Source organism: Nicotiana attenuata, unplaced genomic scaffold (genome assembly GCF_001879085.1).
Source record: "Nicotiana attenuata strain UT unplaced genomic scaffold, NIATTr2, whole genome shotgun sequence".
In the NCBI taxonomy this organism is placed as follows: domain Eukaryota; kingdom Viridiplantae; phylum Streptophyta; class Magnoliopsida; order Solanales; family Solanaceae; genus Nicotiana; species Nicotiana attenuata.
The window spans coordinates 171,325-185,371 of NW_017671025.1; the positions used below are offsets into that span (position 1 = coordinate 171,325).

At 35.0% G+C, this 14,047-nt stretch overlaps 1 long non-coding RNA gene across 2 annotated transcripts; it reads right to left on the reverse strand.

Annotated features, from left to right (window-relative positions):
• Nucleotides 1–8,305: 8,305 nt before the first annotated feature.
• On the reverse strand, nucleotides 8,306–13,836 carry LOC109205343. 2 transcript variants are annotated; one of them, XR_002064652.1, is made up of 5 exons: nucleotides 13,665–13,836; nucleotides 12,561–12,632; nucleotides 11,089–11,196; nucleotides 10,543–10,662; nucleotides 8,306–8,554 (listed from the first exon to the last, which is right to left on the reverse strand). It is a non-coding gene; the product is annotated as an uncharacterized LOC109205343 (long non-coding RNA). The 2 variants fall into 2 exon arrangements; XR_002064651.1 differs by having other exon boundaries at nucleotides 10,543–10,671; nucleotides 13,665–13,834.
• Nucleotides 13,837–14,047: the final 211 nt, after the last annotated feature.

Below are 14,047 nucleotides of genomic sequence, written 5' to 3' on the forward strand. Positions count from 1 at the left end.
ATATTCTAAACATATTTCTTCCAAAGGAGATTCGTATTCACCACCCCTATCACTTCTTATTATTTTGATTTTCTTGTTAAGTTGCGTTCCAACTTCACCTTTGCATTGCTTGAATGCACCTATTGCATCATCTTTACTTTTAAGTAAGTAAACATAGCAATATCGAGTACTATCGTCTGAAATATTTCTTTTCACCGCGAGATGGTATTGAATTCATGTTGCAAATATCTGTGTGAATTAAGTCTAAGGATTTGAATTCCTTTCAACTGACTATAAGGATGTTTAACATACTTAGATTTCACACATATTTGACATTTTGATTTATCGCATCCAAACTTAGGAAATAATTCCAAATTAATCATTTTCGTATAGTTTTATAATTGACATGTCCCAAACGTATATGCCATAAATCATTTGACTCAAGTAAGTAAGAAGAAGCTGAAATTTCATTATTATCAACGACCATTGCATTCATTTGGAAAGGACCTCAGTGAGGTAACCTTTTCCTACAAACATCTCATTCTTACTTATTACAACCTTATCATATACAAAAACTGCACTTAAACCCGTTCTTCACGAGAAGTGCAGTCGAGACTAAGTTCTTCCTAATTTCAGGAACATGAAGGACGTTGTTCAGAGTCACTACCTTGCCAGAAGTCATTTTCAGAAATATCTTGCCACATCCTTCAATCTTGGTCGTTGCAGAATTTCCAATAGAAACCGTCTCTTTGGGTCCAACAGGAGCATATGTAGCAAACACTTCTAACAGCACAAACATGGCAAGTGGCTCCTAAATCAATCCACCATTTCTTAGGATTTCCCACCAGGTTGCATTCAGAAAGCATAGCACACAAGTCATCAATATCCTCGTGCTTTTCAACCATGTTTGCTTGACCCTTCTTCTTGTATTTTCTTGGAGCACGACAATCTACAGATTTATGTTTAGCTTTCCCACAGTTGTAGTAATTTCTTTTGAACCGCTTGTTGCTTGGGTTTCTTTTTTGTCCAGAAGGCTTCTTCCTCTTTTTATTATTTTGTGGAGCATCCTCAATAATGTTTTCTCCCATTATTGTTGAGTTTCCGCGACCTTTCTTTTCAGCAGCTTTGTTGTCCTCTTTGATCCTCAACTGAACAATGAGATCTTCGAGCGGCATCTCCTTGCATTTGTGTTTTAAGTAATTTTTGAAGTCCTTCCACAAAGAGGCAACTTCCCAATCATCGCTGCGACTTGGATGCTCCATTGATAACAAGACCTAAAATTCTATTAGTGATATTAATATAATTAGTACTTCAGCATAAGTATTAATTTGACTTATACCTTCAACAAGGAGATCATGAATAATCAATTGTTCCTGAACTTAGGCAATAACAGACTTGGCATCTACCATTTTGTAGTACAAAAATTTTGCGGCAACAAATTTCTTCAACCCGGCATCCTCTTTGTATTTCTTTTCAAGCGCAATCCATAGTTCTTTTGACGTCTCCACATTACTATAGACGTTGTACAGATCGCCCTCCAGTCCACTAAGTATGTAATTCTTGCATGAGAAAGCGTTCGTTGTCTTGAATTTGTCAGGCAAAACAGGAACATCTTCCTTAATGAACTTCTGTAGACTTAAAGTCGTTGAGTAGAAGAACGCTTCTGCTGCCACCGCTTGAAATCAATCTCGAAAATTTTTTCGGGCTTTTCTGTCGGTGCCAATGCCGGCGTTGTTCGGCTTGTCGATGCATTGGCATTCACCATAGGAATAGGTAAATTTCCGTTCTCAGTCATCATTTCTGTAAAAGAATGACACAAACAAATGTTTTTATCTACGGTGAAGTATTTATATCTTTAAACCGAATAAAACTGGAGTAGAAAATCATGTAGATTTTAATCTCCAATGAAGTAGAAAATCTCTAGGATTTTAATCTCCAAATAACAGATAGTAAACCAAAAATGAATATATGTTAAAGTAAACAAATGGAGTAGAAAACAAGCTTTAATCTCCAAAACGGAGTAGAAAACCACACAGGTTTTTGTTTCCAAAACAATGTATATAACACAAATACAGAATATAAATTTAAGTTCCTTAAGTTTGTTAGTATACTGTATTTATCAAATAATTCTGGAGAAGGAAAATAACGTATAAACAGAAATGTAGAAGAAACAGAAATTAATCTAAGCCCATTGAAGTCACAGTATTTCCTTAAGGAACTTAATCCCCTCCTAGTACCCGAGGTTATGGATTATTTCCTCCCAGGATAGAACGGATTACACACTAGTGTAGCGGTACTTCAAACACCAGTATTTCAGCGAACACAATGATCGGTAGCAAATCACAATTACTGTTGCTTTCTTTGTAGTTATAACAATGCAAAAGAAAGAAGGAGATTTCAGAATTTCGTAAGGAAAATCTGAGGGAATGGTCTACTATTTATAACCAACATGTTGACTTTAAACGAAGAGGTGCAACTCTTCAGAATGTCATTTGTGACTATTCACGTAAAAATGACCATTACGTATATGGCTATTTATGCAAAATAAAACGGGAAATCAAAAAAGCGAAGGAAATTAATTTACCGTTACAAAAACGGCCAATTTGGATTAAAATAATATTACGTTAATCTTAATATTAAAAAATAAATTTGGTGCCAAAAATTAATCAATCAAATCCGAATCCGAGCGAGCGACGGCGGCGCAAGGCTTGTCTTCTTCTTAATATTTTAAGAGTTAGAAGAAGAGAAATTGTATATATACCCATCAAAACTCTTTTCCTCCTTCAATATGGGACAATGCCATTGTCAAGGAGGAAAATTCAAATATTTTATTTTCCCTCCATTTCCCATTCACTCTTTATTTTAAGCTAACCAAGTTTAAACCCAAGACAAGTCACATTTAAAGAATTAGTCACATGCTCTACGTTTTTTTTTTCTTTTTTTTCCTTTTTTGAGATTTGCGTGCGTCTTTTAGCACTAAAATTCACACAACTTTCAATTTATAAGGTATTAAATTCTTAGTAGCATTTTGACATCAAAAAATGCACAAGCTTAAGACAAACATAAATTTAGATTAGCAAAATTTTATGATAAAGCATCAATTATCATAAGCAGGCATTATAGTACATCCATAGTCTTAAAATTCTGGATCTGTCTCTGACCGAAGAGTAGAGAAAATTGTATAGCCATGCTGTAGAATCTGTGTCGTATGCTTGTACGCAATAACGGATGTACGTGCATCACTATGGGTGCTTAAGCACCCACCAACTTATGTTGAAACTTTGATAATTACGTAGAAATTCCTTACAGATTTAACATAAAGGATATATGAGCACTCATCGACAAAAGTGAATGTTGGGTGCTTTAGTCTGACAAACACTTTTTTCCTTCAAGGTCGAGGGCTCGATTCCAGTTGTGAGCAGTATCACTAATTTCATATGTGTGAGCAAGGCTCTCTTTTCCCCCCTTCAATTTTCCACTCTTTTTGTAGCCTATATATTTATCTTTCGCCTTACTCTTTTTTTTCCTTTTTACTGCCCCATTCATCTCAATTCTCATTTCTTGCTCTTTATGTATTTTCCCCAATTTAGATTTATATTGGCTAAACTAGATTTATTTTTCTTTCCTTTTTGTGCTTCTTAAAAAGTTAAGTTTACACATGAATAAGAATAAAAATCAATTAATTATTATCCAACTTATGAGAAAACTGGTCTGAAAGTAGGTTTGCAATTTAATATTGAGAGTTTTAAAACCTTTTATTTCTAAATTAATTAATACACTCCAATTAATTTACTCTAAGCTTTCATTAAAAACTTAGAAAGCTAGTAGTTGGAGATAATAAATCGAGATATGAAAGCATGGCGTGAATTTGGATAGTGTATAAAGCTAGAAAGGTACTACTTCTATCTATGTAAACAGAAGAGTATCATAGTTTAGACCAAATTTCGACGTGTTAAAATATTCAAAAGCTTTACCAATTTTCTTTCTCTATTTTGATGGTGTATACAGAATATTTACCTTTTCAAAAAAAATTGAATTGAGCTCATTTCGATTTGATGATTATAAACACAAAACCGAATTAACTAGACCAAATTAATCATAAATATACCTTACTATGATTTTGTGACGAGTGTTAGATTTACGCTAGAGCACCCATTAACTTTAAATTCTGGATCCGCCACTTGCAAGTTTACACGTAGTGTCACGATCCAAAATCATTAAAGATCGTGATGGCGCCGGACACCACTGTCAGGCAAGCCAACATTAAATAGTTAATTAGATTCTCATTATAATATTTTTGAAATCATAAATTTCCCTCAATTTAACTAATAGAAAAGATGAACTTCATAGAATAATTAATAATATTTTAAATCTTAACTGAGTATCCCATAGTCATCCCAGAACCCACTGTCATAAATGCATGAGCATTTACTAGGAATTTAAAATACAATACAATAACCGTCCGGAATACAAATTTGGACAGAAAAAAATACAAGTACTCTAAAGGAGACTCTATTGGCTGCGGATCGTCTCATAAGATGCAGCTCACCTAAGTCTCCATGTCAACCACGCCGCAGTACCCACAAGTCCACTAGACATACATGTGCCTATACAACAAAATGTACAGCAAGTGTAGTATGAGTACAAAAACAACGCGTACCCAGTAAGTATTCAGTCTAATCTCGAAGAAGCAGTGACGAGAGGTCGACTCCGACACTTACTATGGCCAACAATAATATACCGATGATGCGATAAATTATGAATTTTATAAAACGATTGTAAACTCTATAGCATGAAACAAGTAAATAATTCTTTTATTAATAGGAGGTTTCCAACTTTATTTTCATCATTTATCAACTTATCACAGGCCAATGAGGCAATATCATTTATTATCAATGCCAAAGCAATCAATTCAATCATGCCGAGGTCGTACGGCCCGATCCAATATAATATTAAACTGTGCACTGCATAATAGTAGCTACGCACGGACTCTCGTCACCTCTTGCGTACGTAGCCCCCACAAATAGAGGCACATATTGAATTATTTTACCTATGGGGTTGATTCCCTCTTACAAGGTTAGAAAGGAGACTTACCTCCCTCCGAAGTTCCATAACCGGCTCCCAAGCCCTTCCGACGACTCAAACCGATGCCCAACCCTCCAAAACTAGTCAATAATTATGCAAACTCATTAATATATACTCAAATACTCATTATAATCCTATTTACAACGATTCCCAACTCCGCTGGAAAATTGATAAAATTACCTTCGGGCCCACGTGCTCGGATTCCAAAAAATTTCGAAGATAAACTTTACCCATAAACCCACGAACTCAAATATATAATTTGTTTTCAATTCCATACCCAAATTCGTGGTCAAAATCCAAAAATACCAATTTCTAGGTTTTTCTTCAAAATCTCAAATTTTTTATAATTTTTCATGTCTAAATCCATATAAAAACCTTGTATTTAACTCAAAACTAGTAGAAATCACTTACCTCTTGATGATGATGGAACCCCTCTCAAAATGCTCTCAAAAATTGCCTAAGACCAAGTGGGAAATGAGGGAAATGGGCTAAGTCTCGAAATAAAAAGCCCTTGGCTCAGACTCAGATGTCGCATGCAACATCTGGCTCGCAAATGCAATGGTCGCATTTGCGACAAAAGCATCGCAAATGCGAAGCCAAGCTGTCCCTGCTCAGGTCGCATTTGTGACCAGGATCTTCGCAAATGCGAAGAGGATAGTCATCGCAAATGCGATAATTTCTTCGCAATTGCGATCTTTCCTTCAGCAGCCCCATGTTCGCAAATGTGAACCTTACCTTCGCAAATGCGATGGCCGCATTTATGACCAATACATCGCAAAGGCGATCACACCTGAACCAGCAATCCAATTTCTTCACCAAACACTCTGAATATACTCCGAAACTCACCCGAGCCCTCGGGCTCCAAACTAGATACCCACACAAGTCTAGAAACATAACACGAACTTTCTCGAGGCCTTAAATCACATCAAACAACGTCGAATTCATGAATCGCACCCCAATTCAAGCTTAATGAACTTTAGAACTTCAAACTTCTACATTCGATGCCGAAACCCATCAAATCACGCCCGATTGACCTCAAATTTTGCGCACAAGTCACATTCGACATTACGGACCTACTCCAACTTTCGGAATCAAAATCCGACCCTGATATCAAAAAGTTCACTTCCGGTCAAACTTCTCAAAAACCTTCAAATTTCTAACTTTCGCCAAACGACTCTAAAATGACCTAGGGGCCCCTAAATCCGCTTTCGGATGCGCCCCCAATACCAGAATCACCATACGAAGCTATTCCCACTCGGGATTCCAAACGGACATTGATAACAAAAAATACACCTCCACCCCAAATTTATGAAATTTTTCCAAAATGCTAACTTCCACAATAGGCGTCGAAGCACTCCCGGGTCATCCAAAACCCAATTCGGACATACACCCAAGTTTAAAATCATCATACGAACCTGTTAGAACTTTCAAATCCCGATTTCTGAGGTCGTTTACTCAAAAATCATACCTTAGTGAATTCTCCCAACTTAAAGCTTCTGAAATGAGAATTTTCTCTCAAAATCAACTCCGAACTTTCCAAAATTAACTTCCGACCACACGTACAAGTCATAATACCTGAAATGAAGCTGCTCATGGCCTCAACCGTTGAATGGCGTGCTAGAGCTCAAAACGGCCGGTCGGGTTGTTGCATTCTCTCCCACTTAAATATATGTTCATCCTCGAACGTGCTAAGAACTGCTCTGGGGTTGTCTGAAATCACTACTTAACACCTCGTGCACCTACCCGTGCCACCACAACTCAGTTGAGCACACTAGCTCGAGTCAGTCTAAAGATTCTCCCTTTTTCTTAGTCAAATAAGCCTTAGAACCCAATTCCAGCATCCGGAATTCTCTACCAGGCCAGTTTCCATCATACGATCACCGTATCAATCTCTATGCGATGCACTAATACGTGATTGCATACCTTTGTTGAATCCAAACTATGCACTGCATAACTTACGTGATCATAATAACATGCTCTGATGACAATGGCCGAAATTTCATGAATCCGATGCTCACAACACACCTCATGACTCATATAAGTCGTGTTCCAACTCTTGCAATACTGCCATGACGGAAGAGATGTGTAGAAACTCATAACCAACTGCTGAGTCAACAAATCATTAGGTCTATTCTCCTGACCAGAACATTTACCTCATTCTGAACTGAATATCGATAATCACTCTTTAATGTGCCTTATATAAATCATATCGCGCTGATCCCAGGTCCAATAATTTTGTCTCACCCAGTATAAGTTGTTCAGGCAATAAGCCGCCCAAGACATGACCAAGAGTCTCATATGACGCCACAATATGCCAACAAGCTACCAACTCGAATGTGATAAATAAGGAAAACAAACTCTAGAAAGGACTACTCGACCCACACAACTAATTAGACAACCCAAAAGGTGTTATGAACCTTTCTCAGAAAATGGGAAACAAAACACACAAGAATAGATATAGGGGAATGTACTCAACATCACACTGTTGCGGCGTACAACCCAATCCAAACACACTACTACAAAAAAGACCTTTAGCGGCAATACAAAATGGCTTTAGCGGCAATAACTATAGCCGCTATATCTTTTACCAGCCATTAGTGTTTTGCCGCTAATGCCGGGGTCGGCAAAGCCTTTAGCGGCTTTTGTTGCAAAAGCTGGTAAAAGGTATGGTTTATTGCCGCTAAAAGTTATTATCTTTAATGGCAATTGTTTGCGGCAATTATAATGGCTACTAAATCCAATCCAAAACGGCCAACTATACTTCTTTAGCAACTATTTTTATAGCCGCTACATTCAAACTAATTGTCGCTAAACATTCGTATCTCTAACGGCAATTGTTAGTGGCAATTATAATGACGACTAAATCCAATCCAAGCGGCTAACTATACTTCTTTACCATCCATTTTTATAGCCACTAAGTTCAAAATAATTGCCGCTAAACGTTCGCATCTCTAGCGGCAATTGTTTATGGCAATTATAATGGCTACTAAATCCAATCCAAACGGCTAATTATACTTATTTACCATCCATTTTTATAGCCGCTAAATTCAAAATAATTGTCGCTAAAAAAATTGCATCTTTAACAAAAATTAGTTTGCCCTTTTAGCATCCATTTTAATAGCTAATATGTTTAACTAAATTACCGCTAAAAATCAATATCTTTAAAAGGCACTAGCGATAATATCAATAATTTGGCAATAATTAATAATAGTTACTATATTTGTATAAAATATGACCCAAATAATAAAATATATTAATATTAATTCAAAAAACTGTAATATATCTTATTAAATCTTAACAAACAAAAGGAAGTACTAATCAAAAATATTAATATCATCGTAACTTAAAACATAAAAATATATTCTTTGGACCAAATAGCTAATGTCATCATAGTAATAATCCAAAATGATAGTCTTCAAATAATTTCCGCAACTTCTCATCATTTTGAAATCTTCCGACTGCTAAATTATCGAACATCAAACTGTATGACCTGAAATTATAAAATAATTGTGTTAAAGGATAAAGTATAATATTGAAAAAATATCTTGAAGATTCCATCACTGTTAGATACTTTGTCAGTCAAACACTGCAAGCATTGAGGAAGTCTCATGAATTTGAGTACAGACTTGCTGAGGAAAAGCTTTTGCTCAAAAGAACTATATCATGAATCTATACGAACAGCTTGACAAGAAAAGATCAGATCTATCAAGCCATACATCAATGGTTGAAACAGATGCCTTACTTGATGTTGTCCTGAAAAGAGTAGAGCAAATAAAGCAAGAAATTTCGAAACTGAAGGACATGAAACAAGCGCAAAATAGATTTGGAAGAACTTCGAAGCAAATACTCAAGGATTCCTTTGGTCTAGAAACAGAATCGTCTTAAGCAAGCTCTGCCCTTTTATCTACAACAAATACGCTAACATTTATAAGCAGAAACAACTACATTCTTTTGATCGTGCATAACGAAGAATCAAAGTCTTAACATAACGAAGAACCTGGTCAAGCTTCAACTATTATTTGAACATCAATGTCCCAGAGAGATACAAGTTACACAACCAAACAAAATGTTCCAGATTTCACGAATCATAAATCAACAAGTAGAACAGATTTGATTGCAGCTGTTACTCAAAATTTGGCTGCTACAGCTGTTAGTCAAAATTTGGGAGGAACAGAGGTTGTTAAGGAGCATGTTGGAAATCTGCGACAACATAAGGAAGGTGCAGATCTTTTTAAATCAGTAAAACCAGCAGCTAAGGGTGATGTACCTGCTACTACAGCACTCTCGAGGTTGTACAAGGCTGTGAATTCAGCCATACAACCTAATACTATGTTTTCAATAGGCACAAGGAGATACTGTTAAAAAAATTCCAAGCACGAGGAAAAGAGATAAAGACAACAGAGCTCAGTTAAGCATTTGTAAAGTTAAGCACCAAGTTATTTGTAAATGAATAGCACAAATCTTAAGTATCTAGTAGTGCTAGTGTCAAGAAGGAAACTCCAGGCTCTTTATCTATCTAAGGTAGGTTAAAACCTGTTGATAACTTACATTATTCTGACATGTTGGAATATGAGACATGACGGCATAGAGCCATGTATTTGCACTTGTGCAACTGCATGGGAAGTTGGTCTCTAGCAATCAATGATCAAGAGATATAACTGCTATTACAGTAGTTATTCAACATTCCAGTCCCAGCATCTTCAATGCAAAAGAAATTTACTAGGAACAATGTCCAGTTGTAATTTTGGGCTTCGAAAATGCAATAGGTGATCAATTGCTAAATCAAACGGGTCAAGATAATAGTGTCGCTACTCACAAGCTAAGGTTGGAACAGTTTTTTACACGTAAAAGGTGACAAACTTATTACATTTCACCTCATCCTCTTCCTTCTTTGGTCTTAAAATGATTTTTCAAAGTGAAACTTAGGACTAAAGATGTTAGTGATACTCCGTTCCAATTTATCTGATACTCTTCTCAATTTGAAAAGTTCTAGAATATTTGTCACAGTTCCTCTTCTAAAAATCTGTCACAACTTTCAAGAATTAAGAAATTCACGCATCCAATCAAAATTTAAATTTTGATGTGATGTTTTCTCTATAAATCTATCCTTCAACCATTACTGTGATGTTTTTCTACTACCATCACCGATATGATGTCTCATATTTCGAAACTGAAGGACATGAAATAAGTGCAAAATGGATTTGGAAGAACTTCGAAGCAAATACTCAAGGATTACTTTGGTCTAGAAACAGAAAGGTAAATGTAATTCAGGCAGGAAACTACTATCACAATCTTCGAAATATATAAAAGTAAGAAGTATCCAAGTAAGTCCAAATACAATAACAAATTAATAAAAATCGAAGGAGCAAAACTCAAACAATAGCGACAAAGGACAAAGATGAGTAGTACCGTGAGAAAGTTGAGCATTTTCAGTAACACTAGGACAAAAATGTTTAAAGCTTATAAAATTTGAGTTACCTGTTCACCTGAAGTGGCGTTGCTACTTTGAGGCATTTATTAAACAGCACATCAACTGTCTTCTCCGGTGAAAATTTCCAAATATCTTTCAGTAAAGTAGGCCTAAAACCTTTTTTGCTTCTGAATTACCTAAAATTAAAAAGATCTGAATCATCTGCTGACATCAAGGATCCTAACTCCAGATATATTACGCTACTGAAAGAGACTAGCAAAGCAGGAATATTACTATAAGTGTCACAACAATGTCAAAAAATTACAACCAAGTGCTCATATTGGAACTAAAGTGCTCATATTGGAACTAAAGGCTGTAGGAAATCAAGAATCATCACATGAAAGGAAGTAAGCAATTGATCCTAATGCCGATGTTTTATAGTTTCACAATGTGCAACACAACCAGAAGATGCAGACCCAATGAACTTTATGTAGATTTTTCCGTTACTGTGCGACAAAAATACAAATACATAAATAGAAGAGTGTCCTAATAAGTTGAAAGAAGCTATCTTCAAGGTCGCTATACATACAAAAGCCAAGAGAAGCATATGTTACCCAAAAAATAAAACTGTTGTAGCAGAACTCATAGTTGTCCTTCTGCAGTTGTTGCACAATTGTGTAGTTGTCCCTCTACTGTTGTTGTACAACTGTGCAGTGGTTCTTCTGCAGTTGATCATTAGTTTTAAGTATAAACTCATGATCCCAAACATACATCTTAACAGTTAACAAAGAGAAACCACATCTCTTGTCTTCAAGATTAACTAATAGAGTATCAGTTTTATAATTGTATGCTCACTATGTATAGTAGGCTCTACTGAAAAATATCAGCTCTACAATCATAAATATTGAAGTTTGAACCACCCTACAGTCCTAAGAATTTTACTATTAAAGGAAAGAGAACCAATAGAACTAGACAAAGAACTTTCCGTTTTATGTCAACACCGTGAGCAGCACCTTATGTCTGAATATTTGTATCATCAAATACTTCAGCACGTAATATTCCAAAGTTTTTTACTTGGTCTCTTTGTTTCTTTTTCTTTTTTTGTGAAAGACAACAAATTATATTCCATTAGCACAACGACTGTGGAAGAGCCATATTTACAATTCAGAAAAAGAGCACAAAAGTTCTCATGTCAGTGAATTGTCCTGTATTTTCTAGAAATACAGTCACATGTTTGTGTTGTCTAACTCAACATCCATGATAAATTACTTTCCTACTTTCATTGTGCAAGTTTTCAGAAATAAATAACAGCATTTACATCAACATAAGTAGTCTAACGATATTATACTTCATGTACTTCTCCCTGAATGAATGTCAATCGTTCATCATTTCTAACGTGATGTACAACTAGGGCTCACCTCAATGAAAGTAAAACATGTTGGCCTTCAGTAATATAAAAGATAAAGGATATCCCATGCAGTAACACTAAGTAAGAGTAAGTGAATGGATCAAAAATAGCATAAGAAGAGGCATTTAGCATGTATTCATTTAATATTTAAATAAATAAACTTAAAATCATTCTTTTCTTAACAAGTAACAAATCTTTAAAAAAAATCCTACCATATCAACTATTAAGTAACATTTTGGTAATTTAAAGTGCAAAAGGCGAAACAAGAAGTAACAACATCTTTAGATCATAATCCAAGTTACAAATATATGTGGGAAAAAATTAACATAGTCAAATCAATGGAGAATTAACACGAAGAGATCTCAGAAGCTAACAAACTGAATAGTTCACATTCACCTAAATCGACAATTCAAATAGAATTACTTTACACTTAAATTAACAAAATTTTCTTTAAGTATAGTCTGCTATGAATAGCTTATAACAATCAAAAGTAAACATATAACATTAGGAAAACTAAAGGAATCAATTCAATAAGTAGCCCGCCAATTTAACAGCATCCAAAAATCACAAATCACAATATAGCAAACACAAAAAAACAAAATTATCTCTACAAATCACAAACTGCCATAGCTTGACATCACAAATCACAAATCGATTTAGGCTCAAGTGTTTGGGTACCTGGTAAGAAAAATACTTTGACGATGAAGACAAGAAAGTGAAGGAGAAAAATGCCAGTAACAATCTCGAAACCTACATAAAAAGAGAAGATGGAGATTTAAACAATAGCGACGCCTCAATAACTTTGTTAAGCAATAGTAAAGAAAATTAGACATTTGACTAGTTTCCTCCTTGTATGCTTAAATATTTACCTTATCAAAAAAAAATCATTAGAACAAAGTCAGACAAATATTTGTAATAGAAGATATACTCTCTAGAAACCCTGATATTGAGAAAAGTTGTAGCTATGTTCAAACTGATCATGTACAAGTCTTTTCTTCAAACAATAAAGTTAAAACCAACATATTATTTTAGTAGAGTGCAATATTTTTCTGCTCGGAGATTTCTAAATTTAAAGGTAGAATCACTGCTTATACAGAAATATAAAAAAATGTCTTATAACAGGATGTAGCAATATATATCTCAGAGAGATTTCTAAACTGTAATTAACCGAATCTAATAGTTCAAGCAATTGCAATCCCAATTTCTCACCACAAAAATGCTAAAAGCTAGATAAGAAGCACAAAGGTGCTAAAGTGTACTTTAAACTTCAAAGTGAATAAACAGTTGAAAACTTCACACACCAAATAGACGACTGGGACTATCAAGAACTGGAAAAATTACCTAATACATGTCCCTAACAACAGTGATTGGTATTAGTGAAGAATAGAGCAACAAATTGCACAAAATACAAAGAATGATAGAAAAGCACTTCGTTACTATATTTTTTATACATCAAGTAGATAACATAGGACAACGACATAAACTATAACATATGAAACTTAAAATTCCATATAATGGCCAGTAAATCTTAAGGATGATGCGTTATTCTTGTTACTAAATTTCATAGAATAAAAAAATTAACAAGATGTCTTAAATTCTATTTTTTGAGCAAAAACAACCCAAAAAAAAGTATTGCACTGGCTCGGAATAAAACTTAGCAGCGATTGAGATGGTGACGGCGAGTATACTTCGATAATTGAAACCCTAGACCTAACCAACACTAATTTTTCATCAACCCCTAACCTACCCAATCGATTCATAAAGATAAAGACAGAAACTTACCGGTGATTGTGAAGGTGTTAGCGACTGTGACGGTGTCGGCTATTTTGGTCATCGGTTGAGATATAGGGAGGTGGAGATGCTTGGTGCCGATTTCAAAAATATATTGTTTGAGCGTATATTGTTTTGCCAATTTAGAATATTTTATTGAAAAGTTGAGCGGCTTTACAAGGTTTAAGCGGGAGAGGATTTAGAGGAAAAATAAAACAAGAACAAAAATAATATATTTACCGTCTATTCTCTTAAATGGCCATTAAACATATACTAATTACCAGCAAATATTTATTGGCCGGTAATATTTGCGTTCCCCGAATAAATTAGCGGCAATTACTTTATTGCCGATAAATAATTGCCGCTAAAACCTATTTTTGTTGTAGTGACAATAT